Genomic DNA, 27,286 nt, shown 5'->3' with positions numbered 1-27,286 from the left:
TTAGCTTTTATTGCTGAGCAGACATCATATGGTCTGGAACATCCCTTTGGCCAGTTTGGGTCAGCTGTCCTGGCTTTGTCCCCTCCCAAGATCTTGCCCACCCCCAGCCTACTGGTGAGGGGGTTTTGTTGGCGAGACAGCCTTGATGCTGAGCCAGCACTGCTCAGCAGTAGCCAAAACACTGGTGGGTTATCAACACCTGTATAGCTACCAACACAAAGCACAGCTCTGTGAGGGCTGCTGCGGGGAAAATTGACTCCATCTCAGCCAGACCCAATACAGATACCAATCACAAAATACACACTCAGCAGCTGTTTGTGGTGCCCAGCTATTTTCCATCGTTTGTCAATTAGAGGACAATATTACCTGCAGGGTGTCCCAGGACTGATAACAGCAAGGTCTACACCTGGAAGAAAAAAGACGTACTCCTTAGAGGACCAACGCATGGTAATAGGTGGAGTAATAAAACCAATAAGGCCACTGAAGCAAAGAGCAAAGAGAGGTTTATGAGACAGCTGGATGTTTTTATGGAGAAGAATGGAATTAAGGGACATGATAACAAATCACAGAAATGGGGCTGAGGCCCACAGAAACCAGAGAGGTAGACGATGGGGGGAAATAGCTTTTTCTTGTTCTTGTTTCTTGTTCCCTACATCCCTTTTAATGCACAGGAGAAAATGTTCCTTGTGGGAATGTGTTTTACACAACTTCTTGGGGGGGCCTGACATAGTGGCAGTTTCATCTCGTAGGTGCGGGCATAGCTGCCGGTAGAAATGCCTCGCTCTGCTGTCCCGTCTCCTGGTCAAGAGTGTGGCACCATTGCTGTGCTGCCTCTGGGCTGTGGGATGTTCGCTTGGCAATTGAAAAGTAATCTTTTTGCTTTTCCCTCCACTTATTATCATCCTTAAGTGACCCAGGCTTCCTCCCTCAACTCCAGCCCCCTCCCACACCTTGATGTCTTCTTGAAAACACATGGCACCAATCTGAAAGAAATGCTGAAAATCACAAGCCGTGCTTTTAGTTTTTCATAAGGATCTAGACCGTTTGACCTATTTTCCTCCCACTTAGTTACTTCTCTCCTTTTAATAAATGAAATAAAACTGTAGGAAAACTGCATTTCATCCTGTCTGGACTGTTATATTTAATCTCCTGAGTGGGTGGAGGTAGGTGTGTGTGGAGGGGAATGGCTCAGAAGCCTGAAAACGTGAGAGATGACTCTCTTAAGCTCTTCTGATTTAATGGAAAGTTGCCAGATAGGACTTTAATTAGGGCCTATCAAAACCAATCAGGAAAAGAAAAAGGTTTGTCAAGTTGTTAGCTGCCGCTAAGCTTTTTTGAGTTTGTAGGTTTTTTTGAGGGTTTTTTTTTGCATTGTGCACAAATTTATTCATCCTAACGATTTTACAGCTGTGCTCCCTTGCTTACAGCACATCTCTCTGCATGAGAAACCTCTTCTATCATCTTTGCCGCTTGCTCAATTGGTAATTTTCCTGCTGGGATGGGCAGGAGCGCTCAGGCATAGCCAGGGTGGAGATTAGATTTTCACTTTGCACTTTTTTTTCTGGTGCTAAGAACATTTTACTCGTGTGCTGATAATGCCATTATTTCTGTTTCATCTGCAAAGTAAGTTTGGAAGTCAACAGTCCTCAGTATTTGCTTAGCAATGTGAAAAATGAACTTGATAAATAATCATATTATATAGTCTGTTAGGGAAAAAAAGGGGAAAACAACACAATTTTAAAAGGAAATTTAGAACATTTTCTTTAGCAGATTTTAGTGGAAAAGTTTCCCCCCCCCCCCCATTTTTTAATTCCGCAATGTGTTTCACATTATCTGTGGAATTGTCTGCTCTGTTTGTTGGGTTTTTAGAGATTTCAGTCAATAGGGAATGATTCAAATATTGAAAGTGAGGTTCATCTTGAAGTGTTTTGCTGGGTCAGAGCTTTCATTATCAAGATACTGGTCACACCAGCTCTGGCATCCGGGAATATTTCTTGTTCAAAAAATGCAATTTAAAATAAAATTGTTAACTTTCGTGTCTAATACAGCTGCTGAAGGAAAATATATGACAACTGGAGGCTGTAAAAACAGAGTAGGATACTGAACACATCTGGAAATACTTTAATTACTGCACATTCAACTTTGAACTACTTGGTTCCTGTGTAAACATAAGACTAGTAATTAAAGTACAAGATTCAACTCGTGTGGATTGCTGTCTTTTAACTACTGATTTGGAGAAGGGAGGGGAAAGAGAAGGGGTAATTTTACATTTGTCGATTTTAAGGCCAAAAGGACTGTTAGACGTGACTGGATGTATAACAGACTGGTGAATTCTACCCTGTTATTCCTCTTTTAAGCCCAAAACCTGGTGTGGACTAAAATATATTTTCCTAAAAGACACTTAATCTTGGTAGGAGAACATCAAGTAATGATGTTGTACCTTGGAGAGCGGAGGGAATACTTATTTAATGAGTTCTAAGAAAGCATAAAGATAATTTAAAACTTTTCAAGTCCTTTTTTGAGTCTAAGGATGTATGACATTTTAATTTGATTTGCAATAAACCAGTTACAAAGAACCACGGTTTTATCTGTGATTAATTATATATTTAAATTAAGATGTATTAATAAAAAATAATGGAGGTCTAACGGATATACAGTCAAAAATCCATTGATTTGGTAAATTCTTCTGAGGAATTACTTCAAATAAGTTTGAATTTGCTGACTTGCCATGAAACCGTGTGCAGTTGGCTCAAGATGATGAATTAACTGCACTGTAAAACTGCTTTAAATATCTTTTGGTTGCATTAAGGAAGCTGCATGGAGGTATGAGTATTTTTTTTTGCACGGTAGTAAGAGTGCCTCACCTGCTGGCCACCATTTTGGGTCAGCAAGTCCTTCACGTCCACTGGTGGCTGGGTGGTCTGTGTGAAGGCAGCCACAGCCCTCTCCTCAGTGCATACTTCAGCCCTCAGCAGATCACCGCTGGGCAGCATGAAACCAGGGCCAGACTGCAGATGATGTTATTGCAAAGCATTGCCTGGCTTGAAATGCTGCACCCTGGCTCTTCTGGGTTTGCTGGTGCATGCAGAAGATATCTCTATGCTGTGCTGGCGGAAGTTGCATGAGATGCCTTCAGCTGGTTCACCAGGATACTCATGATCTAGCTTGGCTGAAGAGAGCTCTGTGGGTATTTAAGACTGGGCCAGTCCTTCCTCTAAACGTTTCTTCTCTGCTCACTGTGGAAGACGCCCAGTTAGATAATTATGACCACCTCTCTGTTTTTTTGATGGCTAAAATTACGTGAGTGAAATCATACTCCTTATGGCTGACATCACCTAAATAGATATGCCCTGTGGGTGCACCACAGCACAGCTAGTCCAGCTATGGCTAAAACCAAGGCAAACCCAGGGTGGAGGAAGCCAAAAGGGTGTTCTAGGCATAAAAGCAGCAATACCGCTAGTCAGATTGGAAAGCCAGGACTGAACAAGCCAAGGAGCCTGGACTGATGTCCCAGCGCTGCACTGTATTGCCAGTAGAGGTGGAAGAGCCTGTAAAAAGCCTGACTTCTGCAGTTTCTCCTCTGGCTGCTTCCCCCCCCCCTCCCCTTTACATGGAGTCTAATGCAGAAAACTTGAAAAATTGGGGAAATGCAGAAAAAAGACTTTATGTGAAATATAACCTTCAGAATAAAACCTGTAAATGTTTGGAGTAACTATTATGATACTACTGGTACTGCACTTCTACCTTTTGCTAATAAATATTCCCAATGATGTCAGTGTATATCAAAATGTATAACATTAATGGGAATGATTTCCACAGATTTTAGACTTTACTACTGGTACTTCACAATGCTTTGTTATAGTGAATTATACTGAATATATATAATGATGCCGTTTTTCCCAAGCTTTCCTCCTGAATGATGAAGATTTTCTTCTCCATTTGCATGACAGTATGAGAGGATGTAACCTTTCTTTTTTTGCAAGCCAACAATATTGATGCTTTTTATTTTCAAGTTTGCAATTTCCTTACCTATTTATTTTATCAGTGTTTGTAAAGATAAAACATATGCGAGCACTTTAGTGTGCAGCACTATTTTATGTGCGGGATGTATTTGTCATTATTGAGAAGCAAAGAATTGAATTGAATAGCTCCATCAAAAATTTTATGTGATATATAATGATAAAGGATATATTGTTTATTATAAAAGAAATTCATAAAGATCCATTTCAATAAGGGAGGTATCACTGCACATGTATTAATTTGAAATTTCAAGGGAATATTTAAAAAATAAATGAATGGATATTTGGAATTTAAATTTTTGTTGAAATTTCCTGCTGCAGTCATGGGCTAAAAAAACCGAGCAGCAATTTGCCATAAGGTGATGGAAAACGTCAGGAGCTGGGCGTAGGTTATAGCAAGGAGAAAAAGGGGCATTAGAGAAAGGACTGAAGTATAAAGAACAGTGAGCTGCGAAAGAAGTGAACAGGGAAGGTGGGTGGATAAAAAGGACTTGGTTCCTATTTCTACAGACACTTGTTGCAGAAGACTCAAGCGACAGGAGACGTTCGGTGACGGTCATGGGTAGATCTCCCTCTGCAGCTGCTAAGACTTTACCTTTCAGTGCGTAATCTCATGCTACAGGATTTCTCAAAGCAAAAACGTGGGATTGCTATGGGGTACCAGCCTCTCCCTGCCTGGATGCCAGTGATGGAAGATCCACCTGGACTCTGGTGTTACCAGCAGAGGGTTTTCATATTGCAATATCTTATTGCATAGCTCATTGGCTGGAGAGCAGAGAATTTCTTGCAGCTTCTCTTGTACTGTGTCTCATGTGTGTCTCGAGGAGGTCGCTCCAGCCTGTGTGGTACAATATTGTTGCAAAAGTGTGAGATTGTAAAGTGATGCACTCAGAAAGAACAGTCCCAATTGTACCTTGTGATAGGCTCTGAGCTGACTGTCACCTCTCAGGGCTGAAATGGTAAGAAAAATTTCTAGAGAAAGCACTACCTCAATGCACAGGAGCTGTGAAAAAAAGAAAAAAAAAAAAAAAAAGAATCTTAGGAACAGTTAGGAGAACAATACAGATCAAACCAGAAAATACCATCATGCTGTTGTGCAAAATCCTCTGAAATACCCTATCCAGTTCTGCTTCTCTCATCTCAAAACCGACTTAATAGAAGTGGAAAAGGCAGAAAGGAGAGCAGCGAGACTGATGAAAGATATGGCATCGTTTCTGTGTGAGCAGCGGAGAAGGAGACAGGAGTCTATAAAATCACAAGTGACAAGGAGAAGCTAAATAGGGAATAGCTAATTGGGGTTTCCAATGCAAGAATCGTTACAGTGGAATAATGGTAGTATTTTACTGTTTAAAATGAAATGAAAAGGAGCCACGTTCCCAACATGTACAAGACTTGATTTCTTCCCACAGCAAGGAGGTGAAGTGCAAAACACTGCTGGTGCAAAACATTTGGAGTTAAAAAGGGTATGGTCCAGCTAGACCTTTGGTCTGCCCTGATAAGGCATCTCTTATGTGAACATTGGAATTCAGTGAAAAATTCTTATGTATTTGGACTTACTGGACTGAAATGTTGCTGTGCAAGCGTGTCTGGTACTGGGGCTTCAGGTGAAAAAGTTCTACATATTAATTCATAGGTTGTGGCAAAAACCTGACTCTGGATACCTTATATCCACAGCACCAAAAGGACTGACTGATATCTCTGCCGCAATACAAGGGCTGCAGTTCCAATGTTAGTTGTAGGATTTGAAGAGGACAATAAACCAAGAAACAACTATTGATAGTAGATACACTCCTGAGAGTATTTGATGAGGCTGTACTTGAAACTGATACAGGGAACAATAAAATACATGCATGTTTGATCAAAAAGAATTACCCAGTTTCAAAACCAATGTGGAATAAATTTACAGAAGCTGCAGCAGAGGGTGAGACATCGCTGGAAGTCATCACGGTGTGATTCTGCACTGGCCAGGGAATCACACACCTAACCAATATTCCACTTCCAGTGGAAGCATCGTGGCAATTCATAGCAAAGTATCTGAAGATAACCACATTGGCTTCAGAGGTGCTGTATTCTTTGAAATGCTTCAGAAAAATACAGGATGGCTCAGTGAACATACCTAGAAAAGCCTAAAATGAGCTATTTGGGCCAAAAAATGAAAAGTGGACATAGAGAAAGTCTTGAAATGTGTGAAATTTAATGCCCTGAAGTTGCATTAGGGGAGGTTTAGGTTGGATATGAGGGAAAATGCCTTCCCTGCCAGAGGGGTCAGGCCCTGGCACAGGCTGCCCAGAGAGGTGGGGGAGTCACCATCCCTGGGGGGGTTCAGAAAACATGTAGATGTGGCACTTGGGGACATGGTTTAGGAGACATTGTTGCATTGCATTGATGGTTGGACCTGATGACCCTAGAGGTCTTTTCCAACCTTAATAATTCTACGATTCTATGATTCCGTGACTCTATGAAATTTGCTGAAACTGCAGTGCAGACAAGAACTTGTGCTGATAAATCAGGACTTCTCAAAGCCATGTTCCACTTGTGCATGATACAACAGTGACTGTTTCTTCGTTTTTGCTTATTCACTCTGCCCTAGGATTGCTTTAGTGGAAAATCTAACACCAAACCCATCATCACTCATGTTAGTCTGGTATTTGCCAGACATAGGATCCCAGCAATAATTACAGGCAATAACAGCCTGCTGGTTCAGTGGACAAGACTTCAAACAATTTGTACTTGCTCATGAATTTGAGTTCCTTTCTGTCCAAAACCATGAAGAAAACCTAGTGGAGGACATCTGCAAAAGTAGATGCCTGCACTGTGGACCCCAAAATCTGCTGGGAAGGACCCAGTGGTTCAAGACCCTGCAGTTGGTGTACGTGTTGGTACTGCAGAGGCTCAGCTGGTTGCGGAGGATTAGGGAGATACAAACTCCTGAGGAAGATTTGTGGAAGAATCAGAGTGCACTTGCAAGCTATACTGAGTAAGAGGAATAGGGTTATGAAACCCACAGAAATAGTCTTAAAAGTAAAGAAAAAAATGAGAATGCTGCAGAGCTGTAAAGGAATGAGCAGTGGGACAGAGATGGATGGGCCTCTTAGAAGAGCAGCCAGCACACACAGTGCTTCTGGGAGCTCCTGAGAGACTTACTGAGTGCTGTTAAAACAGTTAAAGTGGAGCTGAATGTGTTTTTTTTCTAAGTGCTGTAATACAAATTGCAATGTGAGCTAATTTGCCACTGAAAAACAGGGAGTTGTGTTATAAGGATATTGACTATTTCCCGAACAAGAAACAAGGTGATACTGGCCAGAGATGCCCAAAAGGCAGCCGGAAGGCTTCTGGAGTCAGGTAAATATTTTAACTATAACCTGACTTTTCCACTGCAAGTTTGGCATCAGGCTGCCTTCCTGATGGGGCCCTTAGTCAATGCCTCAGTTCTTCCTCCATGAAAACCACTGCCCAAAACTTGCGCTTTGAGCACCCCAGACTGGTGACAGAGTAGGACATGGCCCCTGGCTTCCTGGCTTCTGGCTGCAAGTCATGCAACCCAACTTTAGGTGTCCAGAGTGGAAGTGTTACCAGTTGCTTTAGCTTACATTCTCAAGCAGAGGACAGCAATATGCTGCTCTCGTGGTGTTCCCTTGCGTGTCTTCCTGCCATGGCTCGGTGCTGATGCATGATGGCAAGATTTCCCAAGGATTTGTGCTGAAGCTGGACGTAACACGGGGGAATGAGCACTGGTATGGACAAGGCAAGACCCACAAAACACAAATTAGGAATTCTTGAAAAGTGGGAGAAGTCCTCCTCAGCTCAGCTGGGTGAGGTCAGCCTGTCTGAGATCCACCACCTGTGGATCCTTACTTATCTACAGCTGTAGGTGGTAAGATGCTCAGATGTTATTCACCTCTTGGCAATGTGCATTTGCTCCTCAACTGCAAAAACACACACGTCACTCAGGGAAGAAGACCAGGTATCCTCATCTATGCACCTTCCTACCCCAAATTACTGTTGGGCAGTTTAGCACACTCCATGCACCATTAGATGCACATTGATTATCCAGCCTTAGCACCATCAATATTCAGTCCATCAATGTGCAAGTGCTACTCTGGGAAATAAATATCCATAAATCATTTTGCTAATAGTCCCAACCAAAATAAGGGCAGATGATTCTACTAACTGAACTGTACAACTGATTGGAAGTAAGAGCTTCTGAAATAGCTTTTTGATTGAGAATATATGTCTCATTAATCTTTTAAACAGAACAGCATGAGCTGAGCACAAAAAGATAATGGAGCCCCTAGCAGCATCTTTGGCCTTACCCTTAGGACAAGGGCTGTAGTGCTTGGGCCTGATTAAAGTCACTTAGGTGGAGGCGTCACTTTCTGGAGGTGCTTAAAATACCACAGACTATGTTCACTGAAGGGCATTACTGCCCTGCAGGCAGCTGGATGCAAAATGGAGATCCTCCTGTCCTGCCTGGTTACTTCTCTTTCTGCAGGTGGCAATGTTCTTCACAAACTTACTTTTTGCTACCTAACCTTTCCTAACACCCCAAATCTCTCCAGTATTAGGGGGTAGTGAGCATGAGCTGAGGTTGAGTGATGAAGTGGACCTTGTATATCTGTATATCTGGCTTGTGCTGTTTTGCTCTGCACTGAGCAGGGCTGGAGGAGTAGACAATCCTTACCATGCGGTGGTTGGGGCACCTCTCCAGGAAAAGAGAGGCTCACATTTGGTTCCTCTTCCAGAGGGTTTTCATTTAGATTCATGGCTGTCATTGTTCATTGTCCCAGGGTTAGTGGTCTCAGTGCATCTCACTGGGATTGTCCCGTGAGAAGTGGGGGCATCATGCCATCTAGACTGAGCAAAATGTGGATCGGTCTGTAGCCCTGCACTGGGGAGCTCCTGGCGAGAGAAGGAGCCTGGAGCCTGGGCTCTGCTTCAGCAAACATTTCTCTTTTGTGTAGTGTTGTCCTTATAGCAGAGGCCACAACCAGATCATCCCTTCTGAGGTGATTCTGGATTCTTGGTAACTCCTGGCTTTCTGTGTTTCAGGTGATGCAGTCATTCTTCACCAGCTGAAATCAGAAGTGAAATTAGCTGCAGCTACAAAACATCCAAAAACAGGTGTCTAGAAAAGCCATTGAGGCACCCAGGCCTGCACTAAGGCAGAGCAGAAGTTGGGCAATCCACAGCTTGGATGAATACTACCACCGCTGTGTCACAGCTGTAAGAGGGGCACGGCATCCTCCCAGACTGTAAATACAAGCAGAGCTTAGTGACTGTCCTGGGAATGTTTAATTCCCCGGTGTATGTAGTGCATTAGAGGTGTTTCATGTTTTTATGCTCCCTTCTCATCCTATTATAAGGCCAGGAGCATTTCTGAACCACCTGGTCATCTCATGAATACATAGCACTCTCCTTTGGCTGTAACCTCCAGTGGAGACACTGCCAATAGCTCACAGGAGTCTTGGCAAACCAGTAGATGTGCCTTTCATTCCCATTTGCACCAGTGAGTCATGTTATCTTTGGCTGGTTGGATCACTTTGATGTTCCTCCATTTCCTCAGGTCCTTGAACTCTCTGCCCAAATGCAGTATATACATGGAATTATTAACTGCTGTGGTTGCTTGTCCTTAACATGAATTCAGACATAAACACTTTACAAATTAGTACAGAGCAAACAAAGCCAGATTAGAAGAACAGCTGAAGCTTTTCCTCTCATATTTTTGAAGTGTGGTTTAGCAAAATCAATTCTAATCTCTTTTTAAAACATGATGCCAATAGCAAAGTCCTTCTGAACTTTAATGATATTTCCCAAATATGACTGGGAAACTCCTGCTATTTTCACTTGAATAGGGAGTTTGGCAGAAGGCTTTTGTGAAAATAGATGAAATATTCTGATCATAAACAGCAAGGGATAAAATAAGGATCTTCTAAAACAGACTGAAAACTGACTGCTCTGCAGTGCAGCCAAGGGGCTAATGTTTGATGAAGGTTGCCTGCAGTGAAAGTCTGTCGGGCTATCATTTCTTAAATCATAGTGGTTTGCTCGATTTCCTTTTGAGGGAAGAGAAGGGAATGCGTAAAATTAATGTCAGCAGACCCCTAGCCTCTAACAGCAGAATGGGCTGTAAAGTGCATCTCTGCCGTTCTCCATCTTCCCTCTGGAAATGGAGGATATTCTTCTCCCTTTATTGGGTTGCTGGAAAGCCAGTTTATTTTGCAATTCATCACCAGATTTTTTTCTCCCTTTCCTTTTATTTTTATTGCCCTGTGATGTCACATTGCAAAACCATAACATTGTCTCTTCAAGTCACTGTGGGGAAAATCTAAGCGACCCATGGGTATTTGTACATATAGACATGTTTGCTGTTCTGCAGGGCTCTGCTCGTTACCACCATAAAGCATTTGACCCAACACTATCTCTTTCTTAAAATGACCTCTTACAGTATTTCAGTCCCCAAACGTGGCTCTGAATTTGCTGATGCCATCAATTACAGTTAAAGATTGGGCCACGCTTCCAGTTCATCGTCCCTTTGTGAGCCCTTAAAGAACCCAGGAGTGACTGGGCAACGCGATGTGCCCGGTAGATAGATGTAAGTGTGATGGAGGACCTCTGTTCAGTCATACTGCGGCACAGGGCGATGAGCTTGAATGGAATGGAAGAAAGCAGAGACCGGACAGAAACGCTGCGTCAAATCGTGCAGGTGATGAGGATTTACATCCATGGGGGATCCGACCCGTGGTGTGCCCAGCTCAACCCAGGTGGAGGAGTGTGTGGTTATGCATCAGAGTCAAGACACCATCTGGGGTCCTTGGGGGTTCCTCCACTGGTTTCAGTGGATGTTAGATCATCATCGGATTAAAATCACATTCTCTTCACTTCTGGTGGAACTTACCTATAGCCTTCTAATGTGCTCCCTGGGGAAGATATCTTCCCTCGCTTTTCATTTTCATTCATGCCCTTTCCAGCTTTCTGCCCTACTCCTCTTCCCCAGGCTGGGGATGCCAGGGTGCAGGGGAAGGGAAGCTCAGGGCACTCTAGCCTGCCGTAGAGTTGGCTGAAACTCACCAGATTCAGAAAGAACATTAATGGATATTTCCCACTCAAGCTGCAATCAGTGAAACAGCCAAAAAACCTAAAACCTAACCCTGTGGATGTCTAACATTTTACCATTTCTTTACCAGTTATGAATTCCCATTAGAAATACTGAATATTATGACAAAAGGGGAAAAAAAAAAGGCCTGTGACTTTTGGGGGATGCTCTCCTACCCCTGCACCTCCTGTAGTCCTTAAGATCTTTGTTCCCCTCCCTACTCTGAGGAGAGATCTCAGCCCAGCTCAATGGCATCAGAAAGACCCTGGCACTGGAGGAAAGCCCACTCTGGAAGGGGTCATAAAGGCAAGGAGAGGGACTGCGAGTTAGTGTAGTTACAGTTCACCCCCTCCCTTGTAAAAGCTTCATTTCCACTGATTTCATTATTTTTTAAATCTTGTGGTTTTCTGGGTGTGCAGGTGTTGCAGGACAGGGTCTGCTGAGGACCTGCAGACTCCATCTGACATTGTCCTCGACCTTCTGCAAGACCTCCTGCTGCACACCCCATCCTCCTCCTCCTTGCCCAAGCCAGTTGGACAATAACACCCAGCACAACAGGATTTCAAAGGCCACTGTAATAACAGCAACAACATAATTGCCTTTTTTATAATAAATTTCCTTTTAGCTAGTTTTATTAAGGCTCTTGGGCTTAGGTGCTGATAAATTAACATAAATTGCCATCTTATTAATGGCTTCCACTCTAATCTTCCTTGTGATGAGAAAGATTGGGGTGAACATTCTCAGCAGAAGTTGCATTTTCTGGCAGGTTGTTTTATTATTATTATTATGTGGTTGGGGTTGTTTCTTTTTTTTTTTTTTCCCCTCTTCTGTCTAATTGTAATTAACTAACAGTTGAGAAAGTCAGCCTTGCTGTGTCACCTGCAATTGCTAGGGTCCAAGCTGCAGCTGTAATTTAGAGGGCTGGAATAATCACATAATTACTCGGCTGTGATTATGGGAGACTTGCATGGTCAGTGGATAAGAGAGATTAAATGGCAGTGGGAAAAAAGATGCAGACATATGTTGCTAGTTAAGTTAACCGCTTTATATTAATCCTGGCCCACACAGGGAAAGTGCCATACTTCTGCCAGAAGACTCGATGCGCAAAATCCTTGCCCAGACTGTGGGGAGCATAAAGCCCTGGTGCCCTGGTTGCAGTGAGTGGGAAGATTAGTTTTAAAAGAGGAAAATAGGAAGTAGGAAGATTAAGTCCTGGAGGTAATCTGCTTTTTTTTTGCTCTGGCATTGCTAAGGCAGCCTTACACACATTTTCCTTGGGATGGCTACCCAAACCTCGTGGGCTGCAGCAGGAATTGAGTCACACCTGTCTGGAACAAGGCCTGGTGCAGCATTTTACCCAACAGGGCTTCGAGGTGTCCCTAGGAGACAAGTAATGTGGTGAGCAAATCACGTTGCTCCTCTTTGAGGTAACAAGATATTTTAAATCAGTTCCAAATGCTTGACAGAGCAGGTTGGAGGGGCTTGAGTCAGGTGGGGGTTTCCCAGGTTGCTTCCCTTGCAAAGGAAGAAACATGATTTTATGGCTGTTACTGATTCTCTGTTAACAGAAAGCCTAAAAAAATTGTCGTCGTTTTTGTTAATGAAAGAGGGAGACAGGTGAGATTGTAAAGGGATGCTGCAGCCCTCCTTTTCATATAAGAAACTGTCAGGGGCATGTTTGTTCCCACCACTGCTGGGCAAATGGGACCAGCAAAGCAAGGAGCGGTGTGGGCTCGCCATTCCCCTTTATTTGCCCCAGGGCTCACCCACAGGTCTGATCCTGCACAGAAACGTATGTCTGAGCTGGATGGGTGTGCGGCAAGTTTAGGTTCAAGGTGGCCTTGGGCTTCTAAAGGCATTTACAGGTACAACCTTGGAGCTGTATTCTCCAGGCAGCCTTGCATGCTGCAGGGTGAATAGAATAGAATAGAATAGAATAGAATAGAATAGAATAGAATAGAATAGAATAGAATAGAATAGAATAGAATAGAATAGAATAGAATAGAATAGAATAGAATATTTCAGTTGGAAGGGACATACAAGGATCATCTAGTCCAACTGCCTGATCGCTTCAGGGCTCACCAAAAGTTAAAGCATGTTATTAAGGGCATTGTCCAAATGCCTCTTAAACACTGGCAGGCTTGGGGCACCTCTCTAGGAAGCCTGAAGACATGAGGTGTCCCCTCCCTGCTCCCAGCCTCTTTGCTCATGAGACATTTTTCAGGAGGGTAAATCCACTCGTGGCAGTGTCCATCCAGAGCTGCCATCAGGGGTGACCTGGGAAAGCTGATCAGGGCGACTGCCGTGCACGAGGACAGGGCTCGGCTGAGAGTGGGACGTTCCAGCCTCCGCGCAGAGGTGACTGCTGGACACATTGGCAAAGACCAATGCATTTCCAGGGGGGTGGCTTGCTTTATTTCCCTAAAAGTTTAGGGCAAAAAAACTTCAAATGAGATACAAAACCTGCTTTAAAACATTGTTGGATGGGATCCTTCGGTGGGGAAGGACAGGAGCTGTCTGAAATCTGCTTCCCAAACACTGCTGTGTTATCAGTTGCACAGGTACAGTGTACACGAGGTTAATGAAGATGGGATAGGAGGAGATTAGCAGTGCATTGCAAACAAGTTTGCGCTACGGGGCTTAGGGTTCATCCTGTCCCGCTTCTAAGTACTGATATCTGCTGTTTTCACCTTCCAAAACACATAAACTGTTGATTTTGATTGGTAAATGAATTTATACAGATAAGCTTTAGCCATCTGCTAACAAGCAAGATGTGCTCCACCACCTCGTCCTTTGACATTCAGAACTGAACTTGTGTTATTTTGGTGCAGGGTGTCCACGCTGACATGCATCCAAACCGCCAAACACAGGCCCATCCCTTGGGGTACCATCTGTGGTATGAGAATATGTAGCACATTTCCCCCATTTCCCAGCTCTGGAAACCTGTCCCAAGTCCTATAACTCATTCCTCTAAGCCTTGACAACACATGTAGGACTACTATGTAGTAAAGGGTGGAGAGAACTGAAGAGCCCCTTAGTTCCCATCATCTTGTCTCTCTTTCTGGAGACCCTCTGCAACCATTTAGTTCTGGAGTAACTAATAATAGAAGAATAACTATATATAACTATTCTAGCAGAATAGAAGAAGTAACTAATAACAGAAGTCAACTAATGCTGTGCTGGCAGTTTATATGGGGGAAACAACATTTCTTCAGGCTGAGTCTGGTTCTTGTCTATGGCTTTAAGTGAGTTTTTTACTACTGTTTTCAATGAGAAAAGGCAATTGCATCACATATAATATTCAATGGGAAGCTTAAAAATATTCTTAAACTCCATATCACCCTTCTGCATGCCCTGGGCCTTGCTTGATTTGATTATCCAAATCCACCAAAACTCTCAGCCACACAGTGGATTCAGAAGCAATTTAAAAGCTCATTACCTCTAATTTGTTTTTAATTCTTCTCTCTGAAACCCAGAGAGCTGCTAGCAGTCTCAGAGTGATTATGGGGGTCTGCTCCTGGTAAGTAAAACTCCCTGGAAGGAGGCAGAAACTTATTTGCAGGATGTGGGGGGCATTTCATGCTGCCACTTCCAGGCTGCCTCCTTGCAGCATCCCGTTCAGGTTGTGGCTGTGCACGAGAAACTGTCAGCAGCCAACAGCCTACAAGTGAGCAAGTCAGACATTTCCCCGTTTTATTAGGACACTTGGGGCCTATGCTTTCTGTCCTTTGCAGCAAGGGATCTGGTTGCTTTTGACCTCCCAACACAGGCTTTCAGCACCTTCATCTAGCCTGTCCTCCGTCTGTAGCACACTGTACGACTAAATGCTTTGCTCTAATTAAAGTAATCTGATTTAATATAGGCAATGTGTGGGAAGGCAGTTCATCTCTCTGGAGCGGGGCCTGGTTGACAAAATGTTCCTCTTCTGGTCTTGAACTTGGGTATCCTTCACTCCCAAGGTAAAGGAGAGATCCTCACCCTTTAATATTTGTCCATTTACAGAGCAGGGGGGCTCTGCTCCTGCATTAAACCGGTGCCTTTATGCTCCTAAAACAGATCATCATCCAGGTTGCCCCCTGTCAAGAAAATGCCACCCTCCCCAGCTCCAAAGCTTGCCCATTGCACAAGACCATGGCAAGAGGCCCCAGACTGATCCCATCCCTGTAAGCAATGGCTGTAGCCAACCTTCTCCTACAGCACAGGGGTGTTCTGGCCCACGTAGTTGGAGCCAAGGTGCCCAAGAGGACACCATAAGCTATGTAGTCAGGTAATGGGGCATCACCTCCCCTCTCTTCCCCGCCGTAGACCATTGCTCGCCCAGCAAAATCTGCTGAACTCTCAATATCCTCCTCTGTGGTGCCATCAGGAGACTCAGGTGGAAGGGACAAAGCAGAGGTCACTGAAAATGGGCTGGTGGAGCCATAACAGGGGGAATTGCCACTGCCATAGAAAAGCAGCAGCTGCAATAAAGGGGGAAACGCGTAGCTTGCCTGATGAAATGCAGTGTGCCCCGGTTCCCTGCATCACTTCTTCAAGTGCTAATGGGCACATCTGCCCTCTCCGCTCCCCACATGCGTGTTTAAACTCCGAATCCGCTTCTGAGAAAACCTTTCCACTCTCCACTCTCCATAAACCGCTGGAGATGGAGGCATCAGTTTGCCTTCCCAGCGAGGTTATTATTTCTGGGGTTAAAATATTAAATACAACCCAATCTCTGGTGGATGCCCTGGCTTAAGGCTGCCCACCCCAGGAGATGGCAGCCTCACACAGCACAGGGTTCTCGGGTGCTCGGCTGATCCCACCCGGCTATTTGGAAAGAGCGTAAAACATTTATCTGCAGATATATTTGAATCTGATCCCCACCCCCCCTTTGTATCTGAACGATCTCTTTCTAGCCTAGCCGGCACAGTGGTTTTCCAGAAAAATGAGACTTTGCAATCTTGTCTACTTTCTGACTTAACGCCTGCAGGGTTGTGGTTTTTTTTGTTGTTTCACAGTGGAAAAAAAAATAAAATAAATAACTGCTGAATGCTTTAAAGCTAATCTGAGGTTCCTGGTAAATAGAAATCATTAAAATCCAGCATGTTTTACAACAGAAAAGGTGAAGTGAATTTGAAGAGTGTGTATGTTCCCTTCCCCTTGCTCATATTAAGGCTTGCTCATATTAAGGCTTGCTCATAATATCGAACAAGCCTTTTGGCCAGAGACGTGCTGAGCCTTGCCCCTGTTGATCAACAGGGATTAAAAAAGACACCTGGGATTGCTCATGCTGAGGTAATGAAACAGGAATCCGAGGGCTCCAGAGAGCAATTTGAGAAGTTTCCTTTCTTATTACTAAGGCCGGGGCAGGCTTTTCCCCAAATTTAGTATTCTGTCTGGGAGAATATAAAATAATGAGACTCCTGCTGCTTCCCAGGGGAGACTCTTGAATTGCCTTAGAGATATCACTGTCAGCCTGAGGTTTTTTCCTGTCTAAAGCTGACCTGAAAAAGGGGCAAAGAAGAAAGCAGAGGTAACATGTGACTGTTTTGATGTTTTCTGGTGGGCAAAAATTACTTTTGTAGTTTATTCTGGGAAAGGGGAGTTGTTTGTTGGTTCACTTTGCCTAAGAAACACCACAATAATGGAGTTCACTATCGAAAACCTTTCTCTTTGGAAAATGAGAGAAGAGAAACAGGGGATTGCTCACAGCCTGCTCTGAAATCGATGGGGAAGGGATGTGTATTGAAAGGAACAAAAGCTGGCATGGTGAAAAAAGAGAGAGCAGCTGCTGGAGCAGTTAGTGGAGGAGAGGCTGGCTGTGAGATGCTGGGGTTTACAACAGGGTGGGTTTAGGGCACGAGGAATGCAAACACCAAGGAGGTGCTAGGAAAAGTACCAGCAACATATTCTTTGCAAGTCAGGAGGAGAAAAACTAAAGTGGCCCATGCAGAGGGCTGGAAAAGCTGCCAAGAAGAAAAGCAGGTGCTGGCAGCCTCTGGCTGGGGTTTTCCAGGATAAGTTATTGCTGCTAGCCAGGGAGAGGAGAGACCTGAGCATGAAGAGTAGAAGTCAATAAGGAGAGATCCAACGCTGTATTAGCTTGCTTGCCTCTAAAGCTGCCCCGATGCTGAACACGGACCTGTTGTGTCTCTGGCATTGCACTTTGGGCTTGCACTGTTTGCTGCCATCAGCGATGGTCCCCCAGGAAAGCCCTTATTTCACATGTTTATGGCACATTGGGGGCCACTCTGCAGAGCAGAGCTCTGCCTGGCTGCAGCTGGGCTTGTAGACAAGGTGGGAAGGGCAGATGTGCCTTCAGGGTGGTCTTTGAATGGGGCCCTGTGTGAAAATTAACCCTGCCACAGAGTCACTGACCCCACAACCATGAAGAAGATATGTGAAAGGTTTAGCAACCATCTCTGTTGACAAGTTGAGTGAAATGGGGAGCTGAGCAAACCATGGAATCATAGAATGGTTTGGGTTGGAAGTGACCTTCAGAGGCCATCTAGTCCAACCCCCCTGCAATACACAGGGACATCTTCAGCTAGATCAGGTTGCTCAACCCCCCGTCCAACTTGATGTTGAATGTTTCCAGGGATGGGGCATCAACCACCTCTCTGGGGAACCTGGGCCAGTGTCTCACCACCCTCACTGTGAAAAATCTCTTCCTTAAAATAACAGCCCAACTTGTAGTGTGAATTGCTGCCAGTTGTCTGGGTGGTGGTGCCTGGAGGTTGCTCTTCTTTCACCTTGGGTAGACCTGGAGGTTCAGGCATTTGCAGCTCTAGGAAGTACCACCCAAACCTGGCTGCTTTTGGGAAGCTGATACCTGAGATTTGGGGTGGAAAAAATTGTGCTGGGCACACTGGTCAGATGCGGGACACCAGAAATAGTGGTGGCTCCAAGGTGGGTTAGGAGGTTGGATCACAGCAGCCCCAGGGATGATCCAACAGAGGGTGAGGGAAGTTAGGAACAGAATTTGCAATCAGTGCCGTGTACTCAGTGAAGGAAAATCCAGGGATAAATTCCCAGTGAGATCTGCTTCCCAGTCTCTCTATCCCTCTGGATACAGGTAAACCTGGTTCACTTTCATCCCGTTAGGAAGTTATTAAGAGCAAAACCTGCTATTTGTGGCTTGTACCTACTTTCTGCTGGGTAGCCGTCTTTGTTAAGGCTGGCACAGAGCTGGTACATCTCCCTCATCACCCTGGACCAATTCTGAGATGTTCTTTTTTTTTGCTGGAGCAAAAAGCAGGTCTCATGTGAGAGGCAGGGCAGCTGGGGCCACCATCTGAAAAATAAAAGGCCCCAGGGATAAAGGAGAGCTCACGCAGCCTTGTTTCACACAAAGGGGGATAAACATATGGAATAGGTTAACAAGTGAGGTGGCTGAAGCCTCGCTATAAATAAGACTATAAATAAGTTCAAGAGGCATGTTGACAGGCTGCTGGGGAAAAAATAAAAAGCTGGTGGGGAGAAAGGGATTGAGGATGTTAAGATGGGGGTGGAGGGACCCAAAAGGCAGGCTTAAGATAAAAGGTAAGTAAGATGGAGAAGCAGCCTGGTTTCTTCTTGTTCCAGCTGTGCTGAGTTGGAGGAGAGAACTGTATCTGACCGATGTGTCTGAACCAGAAGTGATCGGTCTGTTCAACATACGGCAGGTTTTGCCCCTAAAACTGGAGGGTGTTGAAGAGAGTTGGCAGTGTGGTGTACAAGATTGGGTGTTACATGCCTTGCGTTTTGGAGCTGCTCTAAGGTGTAGATGTGTGGGTTTGGAGGCTTGTATAATCGGAAATACATCTGCAGGGTGGGGTGTCCTGTGCAGCGTCCTGCTGAGAGGGGAGATGGTGAGTGAGGAGCAGTGGCAAAGTGCACAGAGACCTCCATAAAACCCTCCTCTGCAATGAAGTGTGAAGAAATCCTGTCGTGATGGAGTGAGGCCTTGTCTTGGGAGAGGAGCTGGTCTCCTGGGGGCTGGTGGAGACATGGAGATGCAACCCTGGTGTGAGAAAGATCAGAGCCGACTCCTGCCTCGGCCCCCAATAACATTAATTTCTTTCTGCTTACAAAGATACATGGCCAACAGGCTCGGGGAGAAGGCAGTGGTGAATTCAAGTAAACCACTTGGGTGTAGCAGATGTTTTTTGGTTGCCTTGGCCAATCAGCTCTTAAGGAACTAAAGAGTGACCAAAGTCAGCCAAAGCCACCAGTCTCCAAGATTTTAAACAATCTTTTTTGGTGCATAACAGACCTCATTACTAACTCTGCACTGGAGAATCCCAGTGCTTAAATCAAACGGGAGACATATCCTGAGCTTTGCAAAGGAAGATGTTTCTAAAATCCTCACATGGACAAGCATCCCCTGGCCAAATGGAGGAAACATCCTATACTGTGATACTTGCAGATCCAGCCAAACTGATTTTAACAGCTATAGCAGCCACTATTTTGGCTGCCATGGTGGGAAATGAGCTGGGAATCTCCAGAATGAGAAGCCAAGGTTTGTTAAACCAGGAGTTTAAGTGATGTTGGTGATGGGTTGCACTTACAGGGAATGCAGTTGATGGATTTTAGGGGATTTCTGATGCTTGTCCTGACAACAAACTCTTTATGTCTGCTTTGATTGCCTGGAGCCTGGCATCATTCACAACAGAAAGGGGACATTAAATCCCTTACATTGCTTTATTTGGAAATGAAGCTCTCTTGCTACCCAAGTGAAAACTATAGAGATATGTCTATCTTACAAAGGTGACAGTGCATCTTTTCTTCAGCTGGGTTGGGACTTCTCCCCCTACCTTGGCCATAACAGGCTTTACAGATTTTAAGCAAAAGAAATCCCAGTTTTGGGATGCTATTGCAAATACTAGTAGCTACAATTTGAGCAGCGTGACCTAAGGGGCAACATGTCTCTGGTGAAACTTGCTGGTGAAAATTAAGGCATTGAAAGACCATGTACGGCAATGACTTTTGTGGCTGTGAATGCTGAGATGCCTGGCAAGTAGTGGTGTTTTTTTTGTGAGTCTCTGTATTTTGCGACTTCCACAATTCCAAGTCATCTGAAATGGAGGCACGTAAGTCCCTTTGCAGATCTGGGCATTGGCACAAATGTTTCACTTCAAAGTTTCCCCTATACATGTCCAGAAAGTAACCTAATGTGATGTTAACCTTTAGACACCACAGCCTAGTGAAAGCATCATCAGATGGTTCCTCAGAGTTAATTCATGCATTCATTATTAATGTGTGCCTGGAATTTCAATTTACTCTCATTAAAACATGATTGATGGTAAAGATACAGCAGATTACAGTCACACTGCACCAGCTCTTTCCTTGAACTCAGCAGAACAAGCCAAGCGCTGCTTCATGGGCAAAATGAGGCCTTTTGCTTTGCTTTCTGCACCAAAGTGGGACTTTGCTGGTCTCTCTATAGTAAGTGCTTTTCCTTTCCCTCTTTCAAACCAAAAATTGCTGCTACTTCATTGCCATGCTGTAAATTGACAAAAATGGAGAGAAATAAAGAGAAAACATATGAAATGCCACTACTGGGCTTGTAGCTTTAATGCAGGCACAGTAAAGAGATACTCAAGGGGGTGCCGCTGACGCCCTGCTGCCTGAAGCTGGTGGTGAGGACTTTGCTGCCGTTAAATGGAGCAGTCTCACCATGCCATGCAGTCACTACCACCCTCCTCCTCCTCCGAATGCAGGCGGTGATTTCCCGCGTAGCCTGGCCAAGCTCCAAGCTATGCTGTGAGCCAAACCCTGGCCTGTAGTTATACAGAAGTTAAGGCCTCATTAGTTTCTTATTCCCATGTCAGCAGGCTGTTAGCAGGCTCTGAATTGGCCAACTGGTTTCTGGAGGCAAGCCAGCCAGCAGCAGAGCGGGGCTCAGGCCCCCACAGCAGGCGCTGGTGCCGCTGGAGAGATGCATTTCACACGGATCCCATGATACCAGTCCCAGCTCTTCTTCTCCCAGGGGATGCAGCTTGAGTTAAGTTGCATAGTGGAGGGTCCCAGGAGCTCCATGCCAGACTCCATTGTTGATCCAGGCTCCCAGGGAGACATTTCTCCACTAGCTACTTTTCTCTTCATCTGTCCTCTGCTCTCCAAATTCCCAGTTGTCCTGGTGTAGAATAAGCTCTTCTTGATTGCTTGGTTCCCCAAAGAGCTGTCTGTAATCCTGCATGTTGTGTTGGATGGTGCTCTCCTCTGTGAACCAAACATCTAAAGAGTTGGCTACCCTTTCATCTCTCGAGCCAAATTTTCAACGCTACGTTGCAGACAGCAGGGTCTAACCTGGTCTTCAGATCTTCTTCTGGGCAGCTCCAGCCTCAGCCTGCAAAAAGCCACTCTTTTCATCTGGCACTAGACACAAAATCCACTGGCAAGAGTTTTTCTTCCCTTACATGTGGCTGGGGGAAGCACTGTTGCAAATCATGCTTAAAATTCAAGCTGGCAGGAAAGCTCTGAAATGCCTTTGAAAGGCTGAGCAAAACATTTATGTAAGGCTGTGCAGCCTCTCCCTGGAGAAAGTAGAACTGCTGGTGTCCCAACGCGGTTGGGCTTTTTCACCTGTTCCCTCTTGATCTCCTTCATGCCTTTATTTTTTTTTTTTTTTTGCTGTGCTTAGATCTCCTCAGTAATATGGTCCATATGTTTATTACCCTTCCAGTGAAAGCGACACCAGTGTTCACATCGCACGCTTCTACCTTTCAGTATTTTCCCAGCGTGCAGCAGTTTGCTAGGAGGAATTTCAAGCCTTTTCATAATTTCCAAAGGTGGCAATTAGATCACTGCCTCCCAACTGCCTCTTGCAGTGAAAATAAACTCCTATTTCCTTTACTCTCCCTCATACCAATACCCAGGAATTTCCGAATGCTTTGTGTCATTCTCCGAAGCTCTGTCCCTCCAGGGTAATTGCAGAGTATGTGAGACAAGGTCACGGATCACTTATACAGTTCTCTAGGTGAGATGTAGCCGTTCCTTTGCAAAGCAAAACCTCTCATTGCCCCTGATTTACACACTATTCCCCTTGCAGCTTGACACCATCGCGGTTGCTTTCTTTTCTGCAGCATTACAGATGGGGAAGCTTTTCCACCCTGGAAAATGAACTGCTTTAGATGAAGAACATGGGTGTCTTGGTCCTTTGCCTCCCTTTTACTCTGTTGTCTTTCTCCTTCCCTGTGGTTAAGCGGGGGATATCACTGCTAAGCATCATCTGGTCCTCTGTGTATTTCTCGTGTGGCAAGGTGGCGGTGGGTTTGTTCGGGATGTGCAACTACAGGCTCAGAAATGGAGGGGCATTTTCCTGGCTGACTTTGGTGTTGTCATGGACCATTTACTGAATCGCACCAAGTCCCTCATTCAGGCAGAATTCCAGCTCAGGACAGCGAGCTTTCACAGGCTTACATTTTACTGAGTCCCACTTATTTTTAAGAGGTGGACTCTGCTTACAAGGGAGTTTCTGGGTGTCTCAAGGCATTGAGTGCCATTTTCTGAAAAGCTATGAAAGCTCAGCAGAGATTACACCAAACTTGCCTCCAGGAAAATAAAAAATACAAAGACTGTAGGAGCTAAGCAGTTAAACAGGAGGAGAGAATACAAAGAGACTCTTTATGAAGAAGTTTTGCAAATCCCAGTTAGAAAAGCTGAGTAATACTTTGGGGTAGGTGAAACATAGGCTTAATAGAAAGAAAATATCCCATGTACTGTGGAGGAACTATTCCTAGTCAGAAGTCTTGAGCAGAGGGGATCAAGTACAGCATTTATTTCAGAGTCAGCAGAAATTTCTGCTGAAAGCAAAGATATAAACTGAGTAGCCCTACGGATTGCTGTTCATTCATGCTAATAACTTCAAACAAGGAGAATGCAATGGAAATTTCACCAGCAAGTGGCATGAAATAGATTTGAGATGTTTGGGATCTGAAACTTGAGTAATACAGAAGACCTTCTTGTCAGATTCTCTAAATTACAGAGTTCAAATCTTCTCGCTACTGGCTGTGACTTCAGGTGTGCCAATATTTCATTAACTGCTTCTTTAGGCTTTTTTTCATGAGTTATCACAGTCTGAGATGGGGGCATTATCCCAATGCCTTCATTTTGAGTCATAGAATCATAGAATGGTTTGGATGGAATGAACCTTTAGAGGTCATCTAGTCCAACCCCCCTGCAGTGAGCAGGGACATGGTTGCTCAGAGTCCTGTCCAACCTGACCATGAATGTTTCCAGGGATGGGGCCTCCACGATGTCTCTGGGCAACCTGGGCCAGGGTTTTACCACCCTCATTGTAAAAAATTTTTGCCTTATTTCCAGTCTAAATTTACTCTCCTTTGGTTTAAAACCATCATCCCTTGTCCTGTCACAACAGGCCTTGCTAAAGGATCACAGAATCCCAGACTGGTGGGGGTTGGAAGGGACCTCTGGAGCTCATCCCGTCCCACCCCTGCTGGAGCAGGCACCCCCAGAGCAGGGGCACAGGGCCGCGTCCAGGCGGGGGGTGAATGTCTCCAGGGAAGGGACCCCACAGCCTCTCTGGGCAGCCTGTGCCCCTGCTCTGGCACCCGCACAGCAAAGGGGTTTGTCCTCATGTTCAGGGGGAACTTCCCGTGTTCCAGCTTGTGCCCGTGGCCCCTTGGCCTGGCATTGGGCACCGCTGAAAAGAGCCCGGCCCCATCCTCCTGACACCTTCAGATATTTATAAGTATTTGTGCTGGTTTGGCTGAGAAGGGGTTAATTCTCCTCACTGTGGGGGGTCGGCTACCTTTCCAGCTTCCCGCGCTGTGCCGTGTGGTGGGAGGCTGGGAGGGGCAGGGCCAGGGCGGGAGTCCTGTCGCTGGGCGGTTTGTTTTGGAGGTTCATTCCCCTCCCCCCTCCCCCCCCCTCCCCCGGGGCTTTGCGCCTCTCGTTGTTCTCCTTTACATTGCATTTTTGCTGTTGTTTCTTTTAATTTTAATTATTAAACTGTTCTTATCCCAACCCACAAGCGTTACTCTTCTGGTTCTCTTCCCCATCTGCCGGTGGGGGAGTGAGCGAGCAACTGCGTGGGGCTGAGCTGCCGGCTAAACCATGACAGTATTGATAAAGACTGATAAGTATTGATAAGATCCCCCCTCAGTCTTCTCTTGTCCAGGCTGAACAAACCCAGGTGTCTCAGCCTTTCCTCATAAGGTAGATGCTGCAGCCCCCTGATCATCCTGGTAGCTTAAGAGATTACCCCCTTCTTTCCTATAGCTCCCTTTAAGCACTGAAAGGCTGCTATAGGTCTCCCCGCAGCCTTCTCTTCCCCAGGCTGAACCACCCCAACTCTCCCAGCCCGGCCTCGCAGCAGAGGGGCTCCAGCCCTCGGAGCATTTCTGTGCCCCCTCTGGCCCCGCTCCAACAGCCCCATGTCTGCCCCGTGCTGAGGAGCCCCGAGCTGGAGGCGGCGCTGCAGGGGGGTCTCACAGAGCGGGGCAGGGGGGCAGCACCCCCTCCCTCGCCCTGCTGCCCACGCTGCTGGGGATGCAGCCCAGGGCACGGTTGGCTTTCTGGGCTGCAAAAGCAGATTACTAGCTCATGTCCATTTCTTCAACCACCAGTACCCCCAAGTCCTTCTCGGCAGGGCTGCTCTCCATCCCTCCATCCCCCAGCCTGGATGGATACCAGGGGTTGCCCCAACCCATGTGCAGGACCTTGCACTTGTCCTTGTTGAATCTCATGATCTTCTCACAGGCCCACCTCTCCTGCTTGTCCAGGTCTCTCTGGATGACATCCCGTCCTTCTGGTGTGTCAGCTGCACCACTCAGCTTGGTGTCATCTGCAGACCTGCTGAAGGTGTGCTCGATGCCACTGTTTATGTCGATGAAGATATGAAACAGCACTGGTCCCAGTACGGACCCCTGAGGGACACCACTCATCACCGGTCTCCATCTGGACATCGAGCCATTGACCACTACCCTCTGGATGTGACCATCCAAACAATTCTTTATGCACTGAACAGTCCACTCATCAAATCCATCTCTCTCCAGTTTAGAGAGAAGGATGCTGTGGGGGACCATGTCAAAGGCCTTACAGAAGTCTGGATAGATGACAGCTGTAGCTCTTCCCTTGTCCACTGATGTAGTCACTCCATCACAGAAGGCCACTAGGCTGGTCAGGCAGGACTTGCCCTCGGTGAAGCCATGCTGACTGTCTCAAATCACCTCCCTGTCCTCCATGTGCCTTAGCATAGCTTCTAGGAGGATCTGGTCCTCCCAGACACAGAGGTGAGGCTAACAGGTTAGTAGTTCCCTGGGTCCTCCTTTCTACCCTTTTTAAAGATGGGCACAATGTTTCCCTTCTTCCAGTCCCCAGGGACTTCACCTGACACCTGAAGAGCTGACACTTCTTTCTTTAAAAAAAAGATGAGGATGCAAAGCTGGGAGTGCAGTGAGCCCTGTGGTTGGGGACAATTTCTGTCCTGGTTCAGGCAGTGTTTGGTGGTTGGGTTGCGCTCTCAATTTTTTTTACAGATGGATAGGAAATGTACAATTTTCTGCATTCTTGTTGAGTGTAGGATCTCTGAGATCAGAATAAACTGCTTTCAACTTCTTGGTAAGATGCTTTCTTTTATGTATGATAATGAACTTTCACCTCATACAAAAGGAGACCACATGACCAAAAAGGTGTGATGGATTTCCTCCTCCTCAAGTGATGACAGTCAATGAACCAGCCTTGTGTTGGGTATAGCACAACACTGAAAAAGAATATGCGGTGGCATTAATTAGTTTGCTATTTCTATAGCAATTCTGGTTTAGGCCCTTAGAAGGTCTCCACTTTTTCTCTTACATCCATGCTGTCCATCAGTAACATATCTGTACCACTTCCATGGTGAGGAAGGCTTTACTAAGGTAGAGCCAAACTCTCTGGGCAATGAGAAGGTGAGGAATCTCACTTAGCATTTATTTCACACTGTACCACTTTGAGCATTTTTTTAAGCCACCATGCAAAAGGAAACTTGTAAACATGTCTAACTTGAAAAAAGTGTCTAGAGAAAGGCCAGTTTTTGTTTTTTAGGTGGATTCTGTGGTTGCTTAAAAAAATTTGCTGACTTCAAGGAAGTGGAGCTCTTTTGCATTGCAATGACTCTGCAAGACAAGCAGCAGAGGAAGCAGGAAGATGTGGCCAGCACTGTCAAGAAGGAACTATAGCACAGCCACCAAATTCAGTTTAAGCCCCTAGATTACCCATTTATTGGAACTGATTTCCCACAGAGTTGGATCTTCTCTGAATTACACAAATAGATATCTTTAAGCTTGCACAGAAGGAAACAAAACCTTCAGTTCCCAAAGGAGTCTGGAAAGATCCCATTTTCCAAAGCTCTGGATGCTCAGCCCTGTACCTGGTTTTATGTACAAGGAATATTTTATACACCTCATGGACGTTTTATATTCATGGAGTGTGAGTTTTCTGTGATGTGGCTCTAGATGAATACTGATTTTGTAATGCTCTCTGGAAAGTTGCATTTCTCCTGTGCTTTGGAGGTGAAAAGTCTCAGGTTAAAGGTGCTACAAGAAACTTCAGCTGTGCTACTTGTGAACAGATTATGACCGTGCTTTATTTCCTGGATTAAAGCCTTCTTCCTTGGCATATGAGATGGCTGCAAGGAGACACACAGAAACATGTGTGAATGCACACTCACAGTCAACTTGTTTGTTGCTGTCTCACCATAGTTCATTCTGCCTTCACACACAGGGCTGTGTCTGCATGCAGAAAAAATCAGCTGGCAAGGGAAGGAAAATCTCACCTGGCATAAAGACTTAAATCCTTCCTTGGAGCGTGCCAGCTCCAAGCAAGCTGGCAAGGCTGCCCTCTAATTTTGGACTTTGGTGTTCAAAGAGACATCTCATTCCCAGCAAGTGAAGAAGCGCTCCTTAGGTCTAGGTGTTAGTGGCACAGGAATGAATACGTCGGATTTCTGTTTCCATTCACCTGGAGACGTGGATGAAAATCTGAAACAACACCGGCTGACTGCCAAATCTGAATGAACTTGTTGGCCATGGCTAATAACTGGGGGAGAAGAAATCTGCTTCTGCATTTGCCCATATTCTGCCTTTGGCACTCATCTATTTGGTAAAACCATCAGCTGGCTGGGAATCTGCCTGTTGCTTAGCAGCAGAACAGCTCTCCTGATGCTCTGGAGGACTCTGTCTAGGGACATCTCAGAGGAAAGGATTGGGCCATT

This window comes from Phalacrocorax carbo, chromosome 1, assembly GCF_963921805.1.
Source record: "Phalacrocorax carbo chromosome 1, bPhaCar2.1, whole genome shotgun sequence".
Taxonomy (NCBI): domain Eukaryota; kingdom Metazoa; phylum Chordata; class Aves; order Suliformes; family Phalacrocoracidae; genus Phalacrocorax; species Phalacrocorax carbo.
Note: the sequence above shows the minus strand (reverse complement) of the source record.